The sequence below is a fragment of the Centruroides vittatus genome, unplaced genomic scaffold (assembly GCF_030686945.1).
Source record: "Centruroides vittatus isolate TY-2023 unplaced genomic scaffold, ASM3068694v2 contig_18, whole genome shotgun sequence".
Taxonomy (NCBI): Eukaryota; Metazoa; Arthropoda; class Arachnida; order Scorpiones; family Buthidae; genus Centruroides; species Centruroides vittatus.
In genome coordinates this window covers 6,183,904-6,209,002 of record NW_027121101.1, presented here as the reverse complement: position 1 = coordinate 6,209,002, position 25,099 = coordinate 6,183,904, and the positions used below count along the sequence as shown (strand labels likewise).

Sequence of the window (25,099 nt, the reverse complement as noted above, 5' to 3'; positions counted from 1 at the left end):
AATTTTAAAATTAATCATATTGTACTAATAAATCTCTTAGAATTTTAAATAGGATATTTTTAAAATCAATGATAATAAGGTCATCCAATTTTTTTATGAAACTGATACGTTAAAATGAACGTTATTTACAGGTTAAAAAATTCGATTGGTTATCTGACTAGTTTCTTAAAAGGATTAGAGTAATTACTAACAAATTCGGTAAGCAACAAGCGGTTTTTAAAGAGATGTTAATAGCTTATCCAATTAAATTTCCTATGGAATTTCCTGGGAGCACAATAATTTGAAGCGACAATTTAAAGTGATTCTCAAGGATAGAGTTGCGGAAGCACTCTGTTTAATCTTCTTATAGAGTGGAAAGAAAACTCCCAAGTTATACTAATTTTATTTACTTTTTTAATCGATCGACTATTCAAATATTTACTTAGAAAGAATATAAATTTATTCATTAATTTATTTGCTGTAATAATTATCGTAGAAATTTGATAAAAATAATTTTATTGTATTTTTTCCCTAAACAAAAAATAATCTAAATTAAACAATTGTAATTATATACATTTAAAAATTCTATTTGTATGTAAAATATTTTGAATGTTTGAAGATGTTGAATTATTGTAGCGGTCTCACTTGAACAATATGTTTTGTGAAAAAGCAAGAATATCGAAGTAATATTCTATATTTTAAGATTTAAATATTGTAAAAGAAATTCTTGCCAAAATTTAGATATAAAACGATTCTATTGTGCTTTAGAATTTCATTCCAGGATTCTATTGTTCCCTAATGTTACATCAACAGTTCCATTCTATGATTACGTTATCTCTTACTGCTAAGATAGCTGTAGAATTCTTTTCTAGGCTTCTATTGCTCTTTAATGATGCATCTAGTCTTGAATTGCTCCTAAATGTTCTGTATGGTACTCGATTTGTTCTTAATAATGATTCATTTTAGCTCTAGAATTCCATTCTTTTTTAACGCTGTCTGTAAGATTTAATTGTTTAATATTGTATCAAGTAAATTTATTATATTGCATTTAATGTTATATTTAGTACTTCACTACATTTTAATCACACGTAAAGACCCAAAGGTTTGTTTTCATATTTAATTTAGAATCATCTTCATAAATATTCTTCGGCTAATCCAATAATATCGTAGTTTTGTTTATAGTAATATATTTTATAATTTAATAATCAATCTAAATTCTTATTTGTTTTGCAAAGAAAATTATGTAAATTCTTTTTCAATAAATAGAAAAATTAATTTAAAACTCTACATATTATTTATTTGCTAAAGAAAAGCAAACAAGAGATATTTTTATTCATTTCTTTTTCTTTTTTCATTGACTTACAGAAGGACGTTGCAAATTGAATCATTACAACTGAGTATTTCTTTTTCTTGTTCAAACGATCGATTCGAGGAAAAGGGGGGAAAAAAGAAAAAAAAGAAAAAAAACCTTAAAGAATTTTAAAATGTGTACGAACTCAGATCGATGGCCTGTCTTCTGCCATGATCGATAACCAGGTAAGAAATGCTGTCGATTCATTTTCTTCCAGATTGCCAAGATATGATCAATTCTTTTATCTTAAAAATACGGTATTTATTCCCTACATTACGAAGAAATATTTAAATTATGATAAAATGTGAATTTTTACCGTGAAAAATAAATAAATAAACAAATAAATGTCATCTATATATTAAAATAACACGATAGCATTAAAAGTAAATATTGAGTTAAGCTAGAAAAAAAATTTAATATATCAAAGAACTTTATATTAACGTTTTAAAATATTTATTAATTTTTTCTTGGGAAGGCAGAATATTATTTTTAGGAGATTATTTAATATTTTAGGTTGTAAAAATATTATTAAAATATTTATTATTAAAAAGATACGAGATATTCCTAGAAGATGAGTAAGAGAATTTTTCTTTCAAATAATTCCTTGTAAATTTTTATTGTTAAAAAATATTAATGTAACGAAATTTAAAATATTTTTATAATTGTTTTATAAACTTTTTAATAGCTTTATGTTATTCTATTAAAAGTTAAATATAAACATTTCTGTCATTGTCAAAAATTCTGAAGAAAGCTATTTTTTAAAAATGTATGAAAAGAAAAAAAAAGAAAAAAAAATATTTTTTAAATAGCGAGAAATTTAAAAATCCGATACTATAAATGCAATTTTCGATGTTAATGACCGCTAAAAGTAATTTAATAATGATAATATAGTTGTTAGTGGATTTCGCTAACTCGGAAAAGGTCCAATTTGAATATAAATCCGGAGAGACGCTCAATTTAATATCGAACTCACTCTGAATATTACGTGAATCAAATTCAATAGAGTCCAATCTGAGCGAATTCCAGTAGGCTAGATGCAATCTCGACATAGTAGCAAAAGGAGAATTGTAACAGCTCTCCCATTCAAAATTATGAGTTTTTTTTTTCCTGAGAAAAACGCAAACTGACCTAAATCTAGACGGTATCATCGAAAGGAATTTTTTCTGTAAAGTCTCGTATAATGCCTTACGAACATACAAAAAGGGAGGATGGAGCCAAAGACCCGCTGCACTTGGAGATCCTCAGAAAGAATATCCCAAGAAAAATTTTCCTGAATGGAAGTCAGACGTGTAAGTAAGAATGATAAAGAAGACAATCGGTATGAGCAACGTTTCTATAGCAACGGGATATAAGTGAGTGGATTTGGCTTCCGAAAATGAATGCGTCCGGCACCACTGATGACCGTTGACTCCGAAACAAGCGAAGCGTCCAGTGACCGGTGATGCAGTTGCAGCGAGTCTATTTAACAGAATATTATGTTGGGCAACATCAGTCATAGATCAGAAAAGACGATCGATGACGAAATATGTCACACCATCCACCATCCGGGCTTACAACACAATCTCCTGCCGGCCACCATATGTATTGGATGACGTATCAAATGTATATCAAGCAGCCGTAGTTTGTGATATGTGGATCGACGGAGGGAGAAATAACAGATACTTTTACCGTTACCTTCACCGGATAGTATTTTATCTCGCTGTCAGGCTAACTGTAAGTAGTCTGGTCACGAAACTAAAGAATTTTCTGATCAAACTTTAATGGTTTGTTTGGATTCTTGAGCTTTCATTCAAATAAAGAAAACAATCTATCTTCCTTTGATATTTTTGGTCGAGAGTAATATTACTGTAACCCTATTCGGAACCACAGTAATGCCGTAGATCCCGTTCTCATCTTCACTGTACGATGGAAAATATACTATTTTAAGGGTATCACACAGGCTCTACCGACATCTTCTATATTACGTGAGGCTTGAGATTGGCTCCGCTGGATGTAGATCCGTTATACCAACAGATATAAATTCTTAAAAGAATTAAAATCGTTACCTTAACTTGAAACGCAAAATATACTTAATTCGAAGCAATAAAACATTAATTTTAACGCTCAATGACATTATTTGCCTCAGTAGATTATTGAACGTCTTCATCTGTAAAAGTTGCATAAGTCATAATGCAGTGAGTGATGTTAATGGTCGGAGTGGTCATCAGTACGTAGGAAAAAAATGATAAGTTTTCTTGTGTAAGTTTTTTCAGCCATTAACAAAATCCACATTATTCAGATAATGTATTCAAATGACTCGCTTGCTATATTAACATTACGAGTAATGGTTTTATTCGATTTTCATGTTGATGTATATACTCTCATTTATTGCTATTGTAGCACAGCAGAAATTATTTATTTACAGATTCCCATTTGTATATCTTAACTTGCCTTAACACTGAGTACTTAATCTGCATTATTAATTATGCCATGCCGTTTAGAGTACGACTGAAGAAAAAAAAATCGAATCGAGTCACGTTCCTTCTAAGATCTTTCATCGGAAATGTTTACGCAGCATGAGAGTATAAATGCATTATTTATTTTTATCGTTTCATTAATAAATACGATTTGTATTAGTATATACGTTATACTTAATATATACAATTATAGAAATTCCTCTTACGCTTTATAAATTTTCAACTTTTGTTGATTTAATCAAAGCGCATATTTTTTTATTTTCTCTTTATTAAACAGAGAATTTGCTTTCGGGATATTCGATAAAATATTGAAGAAAAATGGACATTTTCGCTTTTTTATGTTTTATTGAATTGCCGACAAATGCATTTTAGCAATTTTAATCCCATTTGATTTATATTTATTTTTCTCATTTTTTCAATTACGTTTTGCTTTTACATTATTATTGCCTTGTTGTTATTTTCTTAGCATTTTTCTTTTCCCGATTTTATCTTCCTTGTTTTTTTTTTTGTATTTACTAAATTTTTAGTAACTAACACAAAATGAGACTTGTCAACGGCCGGATGAATCAAAACATATGTATTTTTAATAACAAAAACAGCCAGGAATGTAAACAACAAGGTATGTAAACCGAACAAGATTGACAAAACAATTTTAATAAATAATATAAAACGCATCGAATATTTTCTATTTTTAAAAAGCTTTGTCTATAATATAAAAAAAGAAAATCGGCGTGTAGCATTTAAGTTTAGTTTTATAGTAATTTTAATCTTTCTCTGACATTGACAAATGGCTGACAAGTCAAGCAGAGCAAACCACAGATAAGTCTCTTTTATTGTTAGTCATCATGAAAACAATATGTTACTCAAGAGACAAGAGCTGCACACTGAACTGTATGACATTCTTCAGAATTGTCATTGGCAAATTTGCGTTGACAGTGGCATTAATTGAAACTGGGTTATTTTAAAGTCATAATTATTTCTGATTAATGTATCTACTTATTAAATTCTTGACGACATGACCAATTTACTTAACATTATTAATTTTATACTCGTCTCATTTTGAAGTTTTCTGAACTGTAATTCTATTATAATACAACGGACTATCTTCCTAGACGTGTTTTCTTCTTTTTTCAATGTTCATCCTGTATACAAAGAAATGTGTTTTGTAGGATTAATGAATATTTATCGGATGGAAAGTTTGGAAATCGAATCTGTTGGACAGATAAATGCCAGTGCGTTTATCTGACCAGCATAATCTCAAGAATGGCAATATCTAAAAAACTATTAGGAAAAGTGCAGCTGTACTGAAAAACGATGATAAGAAGTCAGTGAAAAATCTATTGACAAAAGTAATGCCGCAGCCTCAGTCACCGCAGCTTGACTTATGTGGAGTAACAGGATTTTCCTTTATATCCTCTCGGATTGTCTAAGAATTGGAATCTTTACGCCATTGAAGGATTCGACTGTAACCTTTTCTTTTGCTTCTTTGTTTGAATGAAAGAATGCACCCCTAATGTGAGAAAATGCACTAACCTCGCTGCATAACATTCCACTTTTGAATGAAATTTTTAACCTTTCTCTCTCAAAAATCGATGAGAATTTCGTTAATTTAGACAAAAATCAACTTTTTTTGTTGTTTCAAACATACTTGTTTTTTAAAAAATGTTCACGTTGTTGCTATTTTAAAATCGAAAAATAATAAGGCCGCAAAATTTAGCGGAAAATATGAAAAACGAAAAAGAAAAAGAAAATACGGTTGAATGGATTTTTTCGATTTAAAGTTCATCAATCAAGATATTGAAGTAATATTTCAGTTTACATGTAGATGCCGAAAAAAGAAAAATATATTCATTTTTCGAAAGAACAAATCTATATAAAAACAGATCTTACGTTTACTTTGATGAATTTTAATTAATAATATATTAATATATATACAATCTACAGAAAATTAATTTATTACTAATATAATTTATTTAAAAATGTAATTGCAATTTAATCTAATGTTATAAAATATTCATATAAATTATATTTCGACAATTTTTAAAATAAAACGGTTAAAATTTAATCAAATTTTGATGCATGAACGAACATCTATAAGAAATCTTTATCATTGTAATGTCTGATAAATGATCTACAGAATTACTTGATTCCCATTTTGGAATTATCTTCTTAAATAATGGAACTATAAAGATCACTTCCGATCACTCAAAGACTTGTAAAAGCCAAGGCGTCGTTCTTTGCCTGTAATCTGTAATTGACGAAAACCAAAGATATATGGAGAGCAATTATCGTAATGGTGCTTTTAGTGGTCATCTTTTTGATGTTTCTCGCCATTGTTTAACGCCTTGAACTCGTTTAGCATAATGTTTTCCATTCAATCACATTAAAAAATTAAAGAATCTTTCCTTTGAGTAATCTGCAAGCGTGCCACGAAAGACTTTCATCATGAATAACGAAAATGGAACGTTATACATTAAATAAAAATGTCTGTACGCAGTAAGATCGGTATTTTTGTTGAGGAGCTTTGCTTACAAGAATTGTCACGTCTGTGAAACACATATTTAACAATGTAGATTAAGCCATGTCTTCTCGCATGACGTGCATGATATAAATGTATGGTGTTCAAAGAATATGAATCACGGAAACTGAGTAGAAAGTAAATATCTCAGTTTGAAGATATAAATCTGCGTCTGAGAAAGTTTAAAATCACATCCCATAAGGAAGAATATCTAGTGATCATCGTGCTTAACGTCCGTCTATGGAATGTTATTCTACTTTATTTCTACATAAAGTAAGTTGCGGCATCGTATCTGTAAAAGTGTAGCCGAAATTGGAGATCTGCCAGATCCATTAAGGTCTAAATGGTGCAAACAGGTCTCTTTTCATGATTATGAAACCACTCCTGTCAGGAGAATAAACTGTTGCGCTTATATATTACTTCAAACTAAATATTAAAGTATTCAAATATACTCTTAGTAAAGTTTAATCTAGAAATAAATGTGCATTAATTGTAAAGCATTTCTCATATTCTACGAAAGTAGTGTCCATTATTCAAAAATTGTTACTAATGAATTGTGTCTCTAGACAGAATTGATTGCATTACATGGTTCTTAATTAAAAAAAAATTAATGTTAAGTTTATAAAATTAAAGTTCTTGGTTAATTAATGAAGTGGAATAGTTTCTAAAACCAAATTCTTAAAAAGATTTAAAATTAAAACTTGCAAAACGCTTCGTTTAAAACCAGCCTTAATAAAAGCTTAAATTACTGTATGTATAATTAAGCAAGTATGAACAACTGGAAATGGCTCGTATTCGTCTTCGCAAAGAAAAACAAAAACAACAAAAAAGAAAAAAAAGGAGGACAATTACCTCGCCACTTCTTCAACCGGATATTACCTCTAGTTCTACTCCTTCCCTTACGTTATTGAGACAAAAATCTGTTTCTTCTACACCTCGGGCTATTTAAAATTCACCCCTCCTGCAGAGCCTGAGGGAAAAGACGCAATCAGAGGCCACCCTGTGCACTTCCCACACAAACTCTCCGAGAAAAAGAAAAAGACATTGTTCAATCAGACTAGACCTCTTCTGAGTTGAGACGATTTCATTTAATTTTGTCTTTTCACGAACAGATCGTAATCATGGAGTAGTAGTGTAGTTCGTTAGATGGCAACCTTGTCAGTGAGAGTATTGAATAATTCACGTACTTCTTACTGTCTGCTTTCCCATAGGAATGTCTAGTGGGTTCCAAGTGTAAGCAAAAATTGATTGTCCACGTCTTTGCCTATCTTAAAACAACAATTGACCATTTCTGTATGCTTATCTGCAACATGAAGAAGAAAAATTCTTTCTGCTATCATGTTCTGCAAAACAATATGCTGTTTTGAAAAATAACATTCGTGTTTTGAGAAGTACTTACTCTTATTCTTTTTCCTTTATATATATATATATATATATTGAATTTTCCTGATCCAGAATTGTATTGCGATTTTCAAGTCTTTTCTATATTTTTGCCCCCAAAAAAATAAACCAGAGAAAATAAATATATAAATATTTCATGATTTTTGTGTTGTTGTAAATCTTATTGTAGGAATTTAAAGATTAACATTTAATGTTTTCTGGAATTATACTTATATATATATAAATTTTATACGTACAATATAAAGCTTTCATTTCTTATATTTTGAACAGATAAATGGTTTAAAATGCAAGAAACTTTGTAAATTTTTAAGAAATTTTTGGTTACAGAAACAGAATTTTTATATATGGAAGATAAATCACGGAGTAGAAATGAAAAAATAATTATGTCGTGAAATAAAAATGTATTTAACAATACTAAAAACAAGTAAGAGCGATAAAAAATAGTTTTCATTGAAGAGTTATAAAAAAAATTTTGAAATTTAAAAAAGACAATTTGCCGGAACCGACATAATAAAGAGAAAACAATCAAAAATTCAAATCTTGTAGAAGTGCATGAATGATTCAGAGCAAATGAAACGAATCCCGACTTATTCCATCAATGTTAAGAAGCGAAACGTGGTGATGCAGCACTTTTTAAAATATAAATGAAATCCCGTTTCTCTGTTTTGAACCAAATTGTTATTTACTGTATCTCCAGACCATAAGTGTGAGTCGCAACATTGACAATAAAAGAAATTACAATGGAGGCTGTAAATGAATAAATGATTAGAGCAGCAGGACACAAACAGTCTTTCCTGCAGAATTGCGTTTTGTCCCGTGGAAAATCGCTATGTGGCAGATCCACAATCAGTGTTTCATCATTCCTCACTAGATCGATGTCAAAACAACTCCGGTCTTGTGAAAATGGCTTCCATTAGTGTTAGGAGGTCGAACTTAATGGATACTTTGTTGGTCGATTCGGTTTTCAAATCTCTGTCTCCTTTCCAGTCTCGTTTGTCTTTCAGAAAAGATTTGATTCTCTTCGGACCGACCTACACGCCCACCGTCACCAGACTCCTCCCGCTCATTTTGTATTGTTTGATAGCGATTCTGTTAGAAATACGCTAGAAATCGTTGCAAAATCCAAAGCGTAGCAATTGGAAACGTCTCCACTCTACCCTGCTAAAGTCTCCCCCTGCCTTGCTTCTGTTTCGGAATCAATTTTATCTTCGATTTATTTAGAGCCAGACTTATGGGATTGATTATCGGTACTACAACCTCAAGTGTGCCACAGCGTAAAGACTACTTCGTTCCAAGAAAAATTAACTTTTTTCATTTTTTTTGCTTTCTCATAACGTTGTAAATCCTCTTGTTGCATTTCAATTTTTTCGGAATAAAGATCGAAATCTTTACTTATGTAGAATCTAGAAATACGTTTTAACTCCAATAAACTGTCAGGGGTAACAGAAGCAGATCAGAGAATTCTTCCTTCGATCCACTTCTTCACATGAACCGTTTGATTAAAGTTTAAAAGTGGCATTTATCAAATTTGATTCGAAACGATCGGTTCACGTGTAATTTGCACAAGAAGCGTAATTATTTTTGAGATCTGTCAAAATATACACGAAAAATACTCATCAGTTTTCCTATTTATTATTATTTTTTTGCCAGATACAGCATTGAAGAGAATTAATTTTCGAACAAGAAGTGTAATTCCGGACATTCCACTATTTTATTCGACCAATCGATAAATGTTGAATAAAATTCAGCTTGTTACACAATAATCTGTTAGTATGGCATTCGTGTAAGAGAATTAGGAAAGCAGCATTAGTTACAAAATGATTTATTCCGTCCAGCTTCTCAATTAAACAGATGCATGTAACATTTCTACTTAACTAACCACTAATAACTTTGTTCGTAACTCGCTAAATCATATGAATTGTGTGATCTCTGATACGATTATCATACAATATTATCTTTCGGTAATTTAAATTAGGATAGATATCATGTAAATTGATTCGTTTTTTCCCCCTTTTAGCCTGATAATGCAAACAAGTAGTCATTGCCGAGCTCTTTCTATTGGAAATAATTCATTTTACATGTTTTCTTGTTGTGCTAAAAGCGGCGATACTCTTTCCAACGTCAAATCCTATCTAAATTTAATCGAAAGAAGGAAAATTTATAATGTCGAAAAGTCGGTTAATGGAATCTTTAATCGTATTGTTCTGATGCATTCTGTAAGGAATTTACTCGTTAGGAAAATTAAGCAAATAAGCCAGAAATCGATACAGAAAGCCACAGTTACTTTTACAGAAATAAAGGATTTTGGTAAATATCCACCATCTTTCAATGATATTAAAGAAAGTTTTCGTTCTATTAACGATTGCATCAACATCATCAGCATTATTATCATCATTTTTTTCTTTCGTCAAAAACAATATTCAAGTTGTTTTTCTCTAAAAAAAAACATCAAGAAAATGATAATATCTTGATTCAGTTCTCTATTCGGCAAATGATTGAAAAAATGAAAATAAAATAAAAATAGTTTCTCATAATCATTTATTTTCTATTCTATTAAAATTTATCACTATTATTTAATTAATAATCGCAAATAATCATCTTTGAAATTATAAATTTCGTCAAAGATTCAGATTAAAAATATTTCATAAATGATTCCAGCGTACTGTAACATGTAATAATATTAGAAAAAATACAAAAGAAAATTGTCAGAATGATAAAAATAAAAGTTTTCGTTTTTAAATGGATAAAATTATTTTAATACGTAAAATTTTTCTTAGTCAAAATTACACTGACATTGATTAAATTTTTATTTCGATCAACAAATGAAAGAGGGGAAAAAATTCGATTTACTTTTTAAATTCTCCATTATCGTCACTAAAAAAGAGAATCTTTTAGACTGTATACGATGTAGAAAATTTATGTAAACATTTTCGACACACTTAAGAGCATTTTCACACAGATTACAAAAAGATATTTTTTGACAAAAGGTATTTTTCTTTTGAATTTTGGACTGGAGCGAGCAACACTCGATCGATTTGCTGCCTTCTCTCTCTCTCTCGCTCTCTCTCTTCAAAGCATTCCAGACTTCGTTTATTATATATTCAGTTTTATCTTTATCCATTTAGAAGATAGAATTAGTTGAAGACTTCATTTATACTGACTACTTGAATTACCTTTTAAATTGAATCCGGAATTTTGCATTTAGCAATATATGATCCACTTTCTTTTCAAATTCCAAAGTTTCTATCGATCTACAACAAAATAAACCTTTTGATTTAAAATCTTCTCATTTTTCTAAGAACTTTTTCCATTTTGATAATAATTACTTTTAAAACTAAGTTTAATTTTTGTAGTTTCTTTTCTGTAATTTTTAAATTTTTATTTAAATTTTTTTTTTTTACAGAAAACACATTTCTTTTAAAATCACAATTTTCGGAACATCCCACAAGTTTAGGCGATGAGAGGAATTTTTAACGAAATTTTGCCTGTTTATAAAATTATTTTTCTGCCTTAATTAATATTTTAAAATTAATTACAAAGCATGACTTTAAATGAGAAAAATTAGATTATATTCAGTAAAATAATTGAACAGAATCGTTGATACATAACTAGATTTTAATGCTTAGAAAATAAAAATATTTTTATTATTCTAAATATATATATATATTCATTCATTAAAAAGAGATAATTTAAGCTATTTTCAAGACTTATAATGATTTTTAAATCATGCTTTGACGAGCAACTTCGAAATTAGATGGAACTTGTAAGTCTTAAGGTGTTTAATGAATTTAAGTCTTTGTAATGTAATTACTCTTTTAATCATGCTTTGTTTTTAAAATTGCTTTTATAAAGTAATCAGAAGTGACTTTGTAAATTCATGGTCAGTAGATTTTGAAATACTGCGCTTACAGGAATTAATTAATCAGAAAAACAAGGAAGAAATTCGTGGAAAGAATAAAACAGAATCTACGAATATTTTAATGAAAAAATATAAAATATTTTTATGATCCTTTCTAGTTTAACTGCTTTTATTCTTCAAATGTGATATATTTTTTTCTATTTCTAAGAACGATATTAATAATACTTTATGGAAGTTTCTCGCTATTCACGTAACAAATCAATAGAACGTTGGTGATGTAATTTTAAAAATGATTTGTAAAAGCATTAAATAAATAATGCTAAGATCCACATAGTGATTTAATAAAGACTTTTTATACCCGTCAACGTTCAAGCGAACTCAATTATAAGTGTGTATCCTTTATAAATAAGAAATCTTCAACAAGACAAAAGAGGGGGGAAAAATTTAAGTAAATCTCCCTAGTGATTGGTTATAATAAATCTTATAAATAATTCAAATGTGAAAATCCTTTCTGTAGTAAATGTTACTAAAACATTTAAGAAATTGTCCAAACAGATAGGATAGCAACTCAACTGCAATCTGAGGATGTTAAAGAAGACAGGTGCTAGTCCTACCAAGAAAGTGTTTTCTCTTAGGATATCTTAGTCTTTAGAAAATCCCACTTAGCTAATTAACCTGGTGTCTTTCAATCGATGCCTTTACTCAAGAGAGAATGTTTTAACTGTTTGAAAATAGGAAGGGCTGCTACCAACCAAAATGGATTTTTGGTGTTTGAGAAAATTACGTGTACCCGAGAAAGATGGAGAATTTCTCATCGCTTAAAACTACTTAATCGCTATTCAAACAGTTTATAAAAAGTTCGTTAATGGAATAAAGAGTGCATAGTATTCGTTTGTTTCGAAAATTAAATCTAATCAATATATTTTGTAGCCGATAAATAATACAGAGAAGATTCTGTAAACTTCAGTTCCTCTGAATTTTTGTTCTCTAAATCTGCATCCAGGAATCTGCAATTCTCTTAAAGTAACTTTATTTTGCACGAAAGCATTCCGACTTTCTTCAATAATGTACTGTACAAGCGGATTTAAGATAAGAAAAAAATATTCAGAATTTTTTGACCAATTTCGCTTTAAAGAAGTGCTTCTATCGTAAATAATTTTACAATTTTTCAAATAAATTTTGCTTCTTATGTAAAAATTCTTTATTATTTCTTGGTTTTGCATATAAAAGACGATGAAAGGTATTTTTTAAAGATGAGCAATGAATTCTTTTACATAACATCTGAACCATCAATAAATTCTTCGGTATGTATACTCTATGTGTAATAATCTTTAATCGAAAAAACTTAAAGTACTTTATCTCTCAATAAAGTCACTTTGTTTTATAAAAATCAGCTGCAAATCTCTACTTATCAGTTAAAAAAAATAACAAAATACTGTACTTTATACATGAAAACATTTACAAAACTGTCATCTCCAAGATAATCAAGAGATGATCAGAAGTGTAATGTGACCATCGGATTTTTCTAAACATACTCTAAAGGCTTTGAAGGAATCAATTATCGCTTTTCAACACCGATGTCAGTCGATATGATAGATGGACGATATTCAGCATTTATCCAACTGACGATAATATAATATCTTTCTCTTCAGAAAGAATAATGTAAAAATGTTACCGACTGACAGAGTTAGATCACGAGTATTTTTCTAGGGATTCACGAAACGAATCGCTTGTTTTATCCTTTTGAGTAAAATATTTATAGAAGTCAAATAAAATTATTTCGATCTGTTTGTGATACGAAAGAAGAATCTGTCACAGGATCGAATATGCAATTCTCCTCCTTCTAAAGATTCGTATATCATCAATAAAAATTTGTCATTTTAAATCATTTCGACTAATACTTTAGTCGATCAAAAACTATATCCACTAAAACTGAGTTATTTTTAAATCAAATCGAAAACTTTTTCCGATAAAAATAACATATATATATTGTAGAAATGTTACAGTAGACTTGTTAGAGCGTTTTCTTACAAGTCGAATTAAACGCAAGTCTTTTTCTGTAGAAGTTCAACTGATATTATCCCCAACTCTATACGATTAAATAGCGTAACGAGTAAAAGAGCTTGATAACGGAGTTATGGCAGATTAATCAGAAAATGGCATCGGTGTAAGAATCCCGATGCTTAGATGCTGTGAGACATACCACAGAACAAATGTGACATTCTGTCGTCTTATGTGACACGTCGGTCTGACATCCAATTTTTTCCAGCAGTCAAGATCAACGATGTCACGTCTTCCTCGATATGACAGCCGAACCTTAAGTTATAAATAACTGCAGTTGATTGTTTATCCGAAAGTAATTTGGATTGCACCATAGATTATCCTTAATATGGTAGCAGTCATCCGGTGGACCATTTAAAAGCGCCGACAGAGTTAAATGATGAGTTTAGATCCCGAAAATAGCTGGAGAGAATTGTTGCTTTATTGTTCATCTATCAATTTGACAAATTGTTTTGTCAAATTTATTCCGAGAATTTAAATCAGTGTTTGAAAATTTGTTTCATTAAGCGTACGGTTAAAATCAATTAACCCAATAAAGAATATTATTGTCTACCTCTTTTATATTGAAGGATGAAGATTAAACTGGCTTGATTAACTATCAACCGGTCAAGATGGATTGATTGTAAGATGGGATCAAATTGCGAATTACAGTAATTAGCACAATAAAGCACCTGAAGCGAAGAGTGGGTTGAATATTCTAACTTTTCTCCTTCAAGCGTTGTCATAATACTTGATGGAAATGATGTTCAAAAGAGTTTCGATGAAGTGGAAATCAGTGCTGACTAGTGAAACCTTCTCGACTTCGTTCAACCGCTGTTCATGCGGAATTAAATAATATCATTTTCATTACTATACAATCATTGGTTCAAATCGACGCAATTCAAAGTATAAAAGAGTAATTAGATATTTACCGTTTTAAAATTAGATATTATTTAATTATATTAGCGATCGATCTTATCGCTATTTTTCTTTGTTTTGTTTAATCGATGATTACTCCGTAAGGTACTGTACAGTAGTTATCGATATCTCGTGTGATTAAGAAAGGCTTCGCTTATTCTGCATTTTACAGAAAGATTGACGGATACTTTTCTGCCATTTAGAGGACTCCTTCATTCTTTGCCTGATAGTTTCTAATCGTTCAAGTCTTATCAGAAGTATTCAAATGCAGTCGGCACTTCCGTTGACTCTACAGAGTCTTCCATTAGATTGGGAAATAAACTAATTATGACTATCTTTTTGCTTCTTTGGGCCCAGAGAACTACATTTTCGAATAGTTCACTTTATACTTTTTGAATCTTTTCCAATACCTCAGGAGTTTTATGGTGTGGCGATGTTCTGAATCCTATTTAACTCGAGCGTATCAAAAAAGATCACTTCTATAATTTCTATCCGAGCAGAATGAATTAAAACATATTGCACAATTAATGAACAGAGTGTAGATAAATTACAGCAGATGTTTAAGAAGTTAATTATTTAATTAAAGCGAAAGTGCATAAAAAGTTGCAGTGAACATGTAGTCATTCATTAATTTTTTGGGAGACTTCTCGACAATTTTCACTTCTTCGAACATCACAATCTCAACTTGCTTCATTGCTCGGTTGGCAATTAATTTAACAAGACATTAAACTGACACGGGCGTGGTCTGGTTCTCTTGTTATGTAAACGCATAACTAGGAACACTAAATATTGCGGTCACGCCTCCACCATTAACAATGTCTCTCGGCTGTGGATAGAAAGAGGGAGTCTTCAATCTTTCTCTGTGAGCATTCCATACAACCGTAGAGCTTGCTTTTGAGATATACCGCTATGGAATTAACCTAATGGATAGCAGTAATTGTGCCAGAATTCTTAAAGTTAGGAAAGAACAAGGTAGTATAGGCTACGAAGCTTGATGAAGTGCAGAGAATCTCCCATCCATCACATACTGTGTCAACAAGCTTGTGAATTCTGTTCCCATCCTCTTAAATGTTCAATATCTCAAATATTTCTACTTCGTAATAAGTAGATTAAATATATATAAGAGTAAATTTGGAATTTTTATGAAATCTTACTTTAATGGAGACAAGATAGCTTACATTTACAAAGTACATGTTACGTGTTTAATTAGTCATACGTTAAGTGGTTCCATTATGAAAGTAATGAAAATAATAAATATTGTCTAGTTTAAAAATCATTTTAAAATATTAATTTCAAAGTTTCTGCTAAAAAGAAAATGCTGTGTATATAATTTTTAAATTTTAATAGCTTTCACTTAGTGCAATTCTATAAAGTTTTCGGTTCATCATTGGTCGATTATATAAAGCTTTATCTACACGTAAGGACCTATCTACACAAATTTTGAAATGCCTAAATTGAGAATAATTTAAAAACCGAAATAAAAGAAAGTCGCCTTAGAGAACTAGGTAGAATTATTGATTAGAAGTGGAAAAAAGAAACAGGTCTAGGAGGCATGACGTGAGGGGAACATGAAGCATGCTATTTGGAAGCGAAGAAAATTTATAGCATATCTAGAAAATAGCTTGTTTTGGAACTGAAAGAAAGAAAGAAAGAAGAAAAAAGCTGGATAGAATCTGTATTATTTGATTGAAGTAAAGGAGCTCTCGCTCTTGACGATTTGACTCGTCGAGAGGCTCTCTGAAATGTGTAGACAGAAGAATTATAGCGGAGATGAAGTTCTATTGTAAGACGTTATTTAGAGTGATACAAATGAAGACACGTGGGATTAAGCGATCTACGTATTTCTTCCTATTAAATCAAAGAAAAAAAATCACCGAGGAAAATATATGAGATGGAAAAAGACATAGGTGTTTGATATTTTATATTAACCATTATTACTTCGTGTTCATTTAAGCGAACTTTTTATAAATTTCTAAAAATATATTTAATAAACGATGATATTTATGTAATAACTTAATATTATTTCTATAAAAATAACATTTTAATACATTTATTTATAAGAAATACGCGTTCAACCGGATAATGATTTATGAAACTTAAACGGCCGAGAGTATAAAAGAAATAGTTATTTTATGCGGCTGGAAGGAAGAAATTAATTTTTTTTAACAAATTTTATAAACTGTAAATAATTAAATAGCCAAAGAGAATGTATAAAAAGCATTATTTCAGTCATATTCACTCATCTAATTTGCTTTGCAAGCAACCTGATCCGATTTGCCTATCAATATCATTTGCTTCCGTCTCATCCATATTTCACCATCTCTATTCTAATCAAACAACAGTTTTCTTCAGCCATCAGTTCATCACCAAGGCAAATTTAGGCAGAGCGTATTGATATGCCTTAGGGACATTAGCTGGACCAAGTTCAAGGAGGAGCGTTTGCATACAATTGAGCGTGATGTATACATGGATCTTGACTTAATTACGTTGAGGTGCAGACATTGATAGATAGACTCTGCAGTAAATAGATAAAACCTGCCTTACCGAGATTTTTCATATATTTCGCTTTTTTTTTGATTTGTTTGAATATATTTTTCTGGTTTTATCTTTAGTTTTATCAAGATTGGTATTCCAAATTTGTTTATGAATATGTTAATGTAATTTCTCGACTAATTATTTTTGAATGATCAAAATTAGATTACTATCCGGTTAATACATAAATATTAACTAGAGAACATCATAATATTTTAATTTTTAAAAATATTATAAGATTAGTTTTATCGTTTTATAACCAGGTTACACTATACAAGAATCGTGGAAACATTTTCATAAAAAATGGCTATTGATTTTTATCACCGAGTAAATCACAATTCTGCTTAGTAAAAGTTTGAATTTTTCTGATAGTAAATTATCTGAATGTCATAAAAATATGATAATGTAAAATTAGATTTTGTTACATTAAGAAATATGATAGTTCATGTTTTGCAAATTTATTTTTATTATTTAAAGAAAAATTGTTTTTGTTAAAATCACGCTTTCAAAAACGAAATTTATAGAAGAATATATGATTGAAATCATTCTTGATATAAATTTATATTTTAAAGAGTTCCTAAGCTTATTTGATTATATAATAAGCCTTGTTTAAAGCGTGACCTTAAAGATAAATAAAGGAAAAGAGAAAAAAAGGTAAGTTAGTTGCTAACAGTAATCGAGATCCGAGAAGCCAATACGCTAATTTGCTTATCGTGTCTAATCTTTCTAATTGGATTATCATCGGAGAAATGCGGTCGAATAATTTGATCAAGACTCTGTCACGAATAAATGAAAGAATTTTGTTTAATTAAAACAAATAAAGATGAGTTGGAAATTCAAAAATAAAATAAATATTCGGTTGATCCCGAGCTTTAGATAAATAGAACATTAGTCAAGTTTGTAATGAAAGCAATGTAGAAAGTATTATTGAAGCCGTTACAGACGTTTTTGTTGGTTTTATTTCATAAATAAGCTCTTAAATTTAAAATTATACCTCTTAAACTAAACGTTAAGCTTATCAACATTGATTCCCAGGCTTTAAAAGTTGAGCATTTGTCAATTATGAAACCTAATCATTGACGCTAATCTTTTCGTATAATATAAAATTATACTTTTTACTTTAATTCTATAAATATCACTGCTATATTAATAGATACGATAGTCAAGTTTAATTAATAATTTTATATTCTTTAATGTAAATAATGTTTCAATTTAAATAAGATATTGATTACGGCGAGATGAATGTTGTACCGAATCTTTATAAAATTCGCTAAATTAAGATTTAAAATTAATTATTTTCTTACATAAACAGTGTATAGATACACGAGAAAGGTATATATAGATCATTTTGTCATATTAAAATAGCGTTTTGCTTTAAAAAGTACTATGCATTTCAAGAATTCCTTTTCTTGGTAAGCATGCTTTAAACCTAAACATTTTACTATATAAAAAAAAATACTTTTTTATATATATGAGATTGAGTTACGAGATTTTTTGAAGTTGTAGCGAGGCAAGTTGAAATTAAAGTTAAGATGCGACATATGAGTTAAGTCACGTCTGAGAGTTAAGAGCCTAGCTCAAAAAAAGTCGTGATGCGAATGGAAGCAGAAGCGAGTGCAAATGTCATTTGGGGGTTTTCGCATCTTCGAGTCATTCTCCCGACTACATGATAAAAAGTAAAGCAACTAGGGAGATACCAATAGCAAATAAGAAAAGTTTAGGCTTCTTTTATTCATATATAAAAAAAAATACGGAACCCAAAACGTTTCTATATCCTGAATTAATTTTTTGACGCACGAGTAGTTCCGCCGATGGGATTTGTTTTAAAGTAACTGCACGGCCATGCAAATATTCCATTATGAAATTAAATAGCGTGCTTAAACTGCAATTTCGCTGTTTCTAATTATAGAACTTTACCTTGTGAGGGGAAAAAACAGATCAGGTGAAGAATAACAAAGTTTACGGATTTGAAGGCTTTAAAGACCTTGCAAGAATTAATATGAAGATGAGTAGGAGACTGGAAGTTAACTGTTAAAAGTTCTTAAGTTGATTTATTTGAGAGTTGAACACTAAATTAGTTTTTCTTATCTAAAATTACTAAAAAATTATTACGTCCCACAGTTTAGAGGAGAAAAATAAAAATTGGTACCAAAAATTCCACGCTACATTAAACCGTATTTCCCACACAATAATAATTCTAATTCTTTTCAACTGTCTACCAAGATAATAGAAAAGAGGATAGCGTAAGAATTAATGACTAAATTAAGACTTAACCGTCCGAAAGGCAGGAAATGTAGCGGTTCAACCGGCCATTGTTCGTTTTTGCAGCAAAAGGAATCATTGATTGAAATGCTATTGATGTCATATATTTATGTCAAAACAAAAAGACTTATTTTTGCGTTTTGGATGATTAATGACGCTTATGACGATTAGGTAACAGAATTACCACTTTTTTAAAATACTTGACAGTTAATCCTTAACAGTTACATTTATTAAAAAAATAGATAATAGCTTATTCTTTCCTCGTTTTATTATGTTATGCTTTATTGAAATGGGTCAATCGATACAGCTTGCATACGTTAAATATTCGCAGCTATGAATAGTCACCTTGAGGAAGATTCGTTTAGTGATCGAGACTATAATTATCCATTTTCGTAAGCGCGATGCTCTCACTGACAATTTAAATTCACTTTGAATAGAAAAAGTAGACCCGCGTGCATTCTTAAATGGATAAAGGTGACCTTTTAAAGTAGAAAGATCCCAATTTTGCTTTTTGAAGATTCAACCGCCCATTAAACTTCAAATTTTATAGATCTTACAATTATATATATCATAGATTTTTACTTCGATAATAATATTACATGTAAAAAGAGTCTCGTTACTATTAAAATGTCCCTGGAAACTTTTTAACGCTTTGAACTTCAGAGGAAACTTAATATTACATCATTTTCTATGAAATTTCAGTAACTTCGTATTGATTTTGAACGGTTTATTTAACGATATATTTAAAAATTTAAATGCCATTATTTTATTATCGTTAAATTTTTATGAGAGAGTTTAGAAGATGGATAATTAATTTTAATTGTACGAAGATCTAATTTCAACTTTTTTTCGGCAATTCCACGCAATTAGAAACTAGTTTTTAATTAAATTTCATTAAATTTTACAAAATTCTTTTATTATTGAAGTTTTCAAAAGAGAAACATTTCGGATTTAATTCTTTTACCGGTATTGACATTGTATTTTAAAGTATTAAAGTAAAGTAATTAACTTTGAAAGTGTTTGAACTGATTGTACATAATTTGGAGCCGATAAAAATATATTTTTCATGCATGAGACTGGCAGGAGATATTTTTAATTTCCTGATGCAAACAGCTTCTGCGCAAGTAAAACTATATAATTTAATACAACTAATAAGAATTTCAATGATGTCAGTTAGAAGGTCGTGTTGAAATATTGAACAGGGCTCTCTATTCAGGAAGAGGAAATTCCTTTCATCGTTCAACTCCGTCACAAATGTTACGGTCACTGGAATCATTTCCTGTCTTTTGATATTCTACCATGTTTGCCCTGTTGCTTGATACTGTAGGGTGACGTCAACGGAATTAACTTATTGTTTGACTTTCTTGTGGCTAACCGAGTCTTCACAAAGTTTGTCAGTTTATAAACAATTCATTCTTTAGTTTTTTCCCCCGTTTACTTTTTGTTACATTTAATTAAAATCGTTTAGACAATTTACTTGTTGGTTGAAGTATGGCGTAACACGAATTCTAATTTCGTATGTATTTTATATACTTCACCGAAACTATCTAGTTAATGTATTATGTGTAGCTAAAGCAAACACGGTAGGATCGTTACTCGCAGTATTATTAGTGGCCCTTATTGTGATAGCAATTTTATAAACGATCCAGAAAATTGATTTTTTTTGTCACTCCTGCGCTCCATGTCGATGCTTCGACTCCATCTTTAATTTCCAAATATTTATCTTAGGGTTTCTATCTACTGTAAATTACTGGCGGAAGAGTGATTTTCTAATAAAAACTCTGAAACAACCATTTAAGTTTTCCATTTACTTCATAGCTTCTTTGAGATGAACTTTATTGTTTTTTATCCTCCTTCTACTACTCTAAGCTTTTATCGAAAATTTCATTGATTAAAAATATATATAAACTATTTATTCTTTTCGAACAATGCAAACAAAAGTTTCTCCCTTTTTTTATTAGCTTTTAAATATTTTTTTAATGCCCAACACTTTAATTTAGATAAAAGAAAATTGTTTTAGTCTAGATTTTTTATGTGAGTATAAAGAAAGGTACTGTATCTAAAAACGTACATTAAAAAAATTTAAGATGCAGAAGACTTTTATAAAGAAAATTATAGGAAAAATGTCAATCCCAGCTTTATGTTGGATAATTAAACCATTCTTCATTTCTCAGCAGCCTTCATCTAAATACATTTTGTGAAAGGCTCGAAAAGTTGCGACCCGGGATGAACTTCTGAAGTGAATTACGTGTCTTTATATGTCAACATCGCTCCCTCTCGTGCACAGAATCGAAACTAGAGTCTTCAAACCCTTTTCAAATTCCAGTTAAAGTCCTTAATTAAATAATAATATAATAAATTATAATTAAAAGGTTAATTAATTTAAAATTAGAGCAACATTCACACGAATTTCCACAAAAAGAATATCTAAATAGCGTTATTAAATAAAAAAAATTAATAAAAATTTTAATTCGAGAACATTATTATAGGGAGTAATGTTTGCTAAGTCGGCATTCATTATTGATTGGAAATGAAGTCCTTCATTCACTAGAGCTAATTACTGATCATAGAAATTCTGTTCTACCCTTCGGCAAATTTTCGCCATCTCTTTACTTAACAGAGTAATTAATCCTGTGGATCTTTTTCCTAACTTTATACATGAATATTCATTACTGATGACTACTAGATAAATTAGTTCACTGTCAGATAAATAATGATGAGGGAAACGAAAGTTGTCAAGGAGAAGGAAGATTTTCCAATCATTCAAAATATATAATCATCCATAATCTGTTTCTGATTATAATAAAAACTACAAAACACGTTTGTAAAATTGCCTATTTGATTTATTGAAATATCCTTTCGAATAGTTTTGGATAAGCTAATTTACTTTTCGTTATTTCATTTCGATGCGATCTCAGATCAATTTCCTTTTTTAAAAAGTCGAAAATAAAATTTAAAAAATTTAAAAATATATATATTTAAAACACTTTAGAATTTATATTCAATAAAATATTAAAAATATTGCAATTGAAGTTATCATTCATTTTTTAAATGTATTCAAATGCTTGAAAAAGTATATAGAATATTGAAAAAAATATTTACATCAAATGCTTAAATTAAATTCTAATTTCAAGAATTTATGTATTTAAATAACGTGTTTATCTAATCTAAAATGAATTTTTAAATCTATAATCGTGAAAATTAATGTATTTAAAATTTTATGAATTTTTAATATATAAAGACGTTGAAAGTCTTGTGGAATGAATCGTTTATTTTTGTTTTATTTAAAGATTTTTAAATTATTCTTATATTTTAATATTTAATTGATCTGTTTTAATTATTTATGTATTGCTTTTATCATTCTAAGAATATACATTATTCATGTAATTATATTAAAATCGTTGAAACTGTCCTACTGTGAGGAATATCTATTCGCATTCACTTAAAAACAAACAAATATTTTTTGTATGCGAAAATTTGAAAATATATTTTATTATATAGCTTGAAATAATCTTGTAATATTTTACAGCCATAAATATGAGTTTTATTGATTGATATAAGATATTATAGCAAGATATATCGTAACGAGTTAGTGCTTAGCAGTTAAAGTCTGTGTGCTTGATTTATGATATTGAATTTGTGGCGAATGGCTATAGGTTACAGTATATAATGCGCTTAGCATATTAGCTTAACGGGAATCCAAAAATGTATTAATATTTCATTTTCTAAATTAGAAAATAAAATGCTATTTAAATGCTAGAGATTTTTATATTAATATATATATATATTTATTTATTTGTACTTGTTTGTCTGGTTAAAAGTGGATAAAAATCATTTAATCATTTCATTGTTAGAAACTTGTCAAAAGTCAAAATGAAATATAATATTTTGTCATTAATAAAGATTTTGGTGTCTTTCAATTCGATTAATTTAGCGAAGAAGAAGATAAGAAGAAATTTGATCAGAGAAGAAAAATGACTGGAAAACTTATTATGGATGTAATCTCTTCTAAACATTATTCCTTTTATAGGAAAAAAAAGAGATGCTAAATTATGTATGCCAATAATAAATCAATTTATTACAACTTTCGAAATCCTTCAAAGCTCACCAATCTCGGCATATAGAACATCTTAAACAAAGCTCTATTAGCATTTTATCATTGTCATAATAATAACTAACAAATGCAATACAGGACGAAGCTTTCTTTCTATTCTTCTCACTGTATCAGTTCTTTCGACTGATTCAATTTTTATTTATATTATTTAGATGAATTCCATACCATTCATTTTCTTTCTTTGTACTTCCTTTTACTTTTTCAAGCAAAGATTTTTCTTTCTATTCGATTTGGTTGTAATTGATGATCTCGGTATTTCGCATCAATCTGGTACCAATAATAAAAGCACCTCTTTACTTTAGTAAATAACATGATTAATAAATGCCTCTTGAATGCACTACGATAATAAATATTATTTCGTACACGTTTTTGCATGAAGTAGGTTGCTGTTGAATACAATATGAGAACGACATTTAATAGACCTACCACGCAGATGCATGACTTTAAAAATACTTTCTTCGGTATTCAAATTACATTACTTGGTCTTAAACCTTTCAATTATTAATAAATTAAGCTATGAAGTATAGTACGTACGAAATTATATTCCGTAATTATGCTGTACCGTATAGTACAGTACATACGGAAGTGTATTCCGTAATTATATACTTGAATCCGGTTGAAAAATGCACCTTAACTGAAAGCAGTCGGAGAAAATGCAGAATGATAAAAGAGGGAAATAGTTTAGATAAGACTCATATGGATGGAACACAATATTTTATTCTAAGCAATATCTCCAATATAAAGCAATAATGATAGCTGAAAAGAGACAAATGACAATTACGAGAATATATATAAACCTTAACTGATATAAGCAATCAAAGTTGATGCGATATAATCAATCTTTCGTCTTTCGACCTTCTTGGCTATGGCAAAGAAAGCGCAATTCTGATAATGTCAACATTAAAAGCGCTTCCAAATTTAAAAATCGATATTGTTTGTATCGTTGGATATAATTGCCAACTTTATTATTATTATTTTACATTTTTTATGAAAATTTTCTAATTTTAATACATTTTTACAACAATTGCCGATAATTAAATAAATTTTCTTGTTATTATTTTTTTTAAATATATAACTTATAACTATAATAACTTTGCTTTTTATGTTATCGACTTTTTATTTCTGCCAGAAAAATTAATTCTGCCGGAAACATTCTACCATGGCTAGTAATGAGGATAATCCAAAGACTTCTCACGAATCGAATGGGAGTGGTAATCGAACTAGATTTAAAGTGTTGAAGGTAAACTTTATCAATATATTAATATCTCTCAAAATATTACTTATGGGCTTATAACTGGCTTTTGTATTATAACCATGTATTTGTATGGATTATAATGATCCATATTTTGGAGAATTCCAGAATTTACATTATAAAGATTCACGCTTAATTTATAATTTTTCATTTAAATAATATTGTATTTTTCAGTGCAATGCTGTTGCTTGCTGGTCTTGGGGTAAGATTTTGATTACCGTATTTTACGGACTATAAGAGGCACCTTTTTCTTCGAAAAATTGCCTCCAAAATTCAGGTGCGTCTTATAGTCCGTAAAATACGGTAAATATTCTTTTACATTCTTAATCTTTGTTCTATTATATATTATGTCTATATTTAATAATTGCATTTTTTTCTCATTATCAGAAACGGTGATGGAAATCTGTGGCATTTGTC

The 25,099-nt window shown here is 29.3% G+C and overlaps 1 long non-coding RNA gene across 1 annotated transcript; it reads left to right on the top strand.

Annotated features, from left to right (window-relative positions):
* The first annotated feature begins 1,007 nt into the window (after positions 1 to 1,007).
* On the top strand, positions 1,008 to 24,670 carry LOC136969727 (uncharacterized). The gene is made up of 3 exons (XR_010879860.1): positions 1,008 to 1,067; positions 1,345 to 1,515; positions 24,560 to 24,670. It is a non-coding gene; the product is annotated as an uncharacterized lncRNA (long non-coding RNA).
* Positions 24,671 to 25,099: the final 429 nt, after the last annotated feature.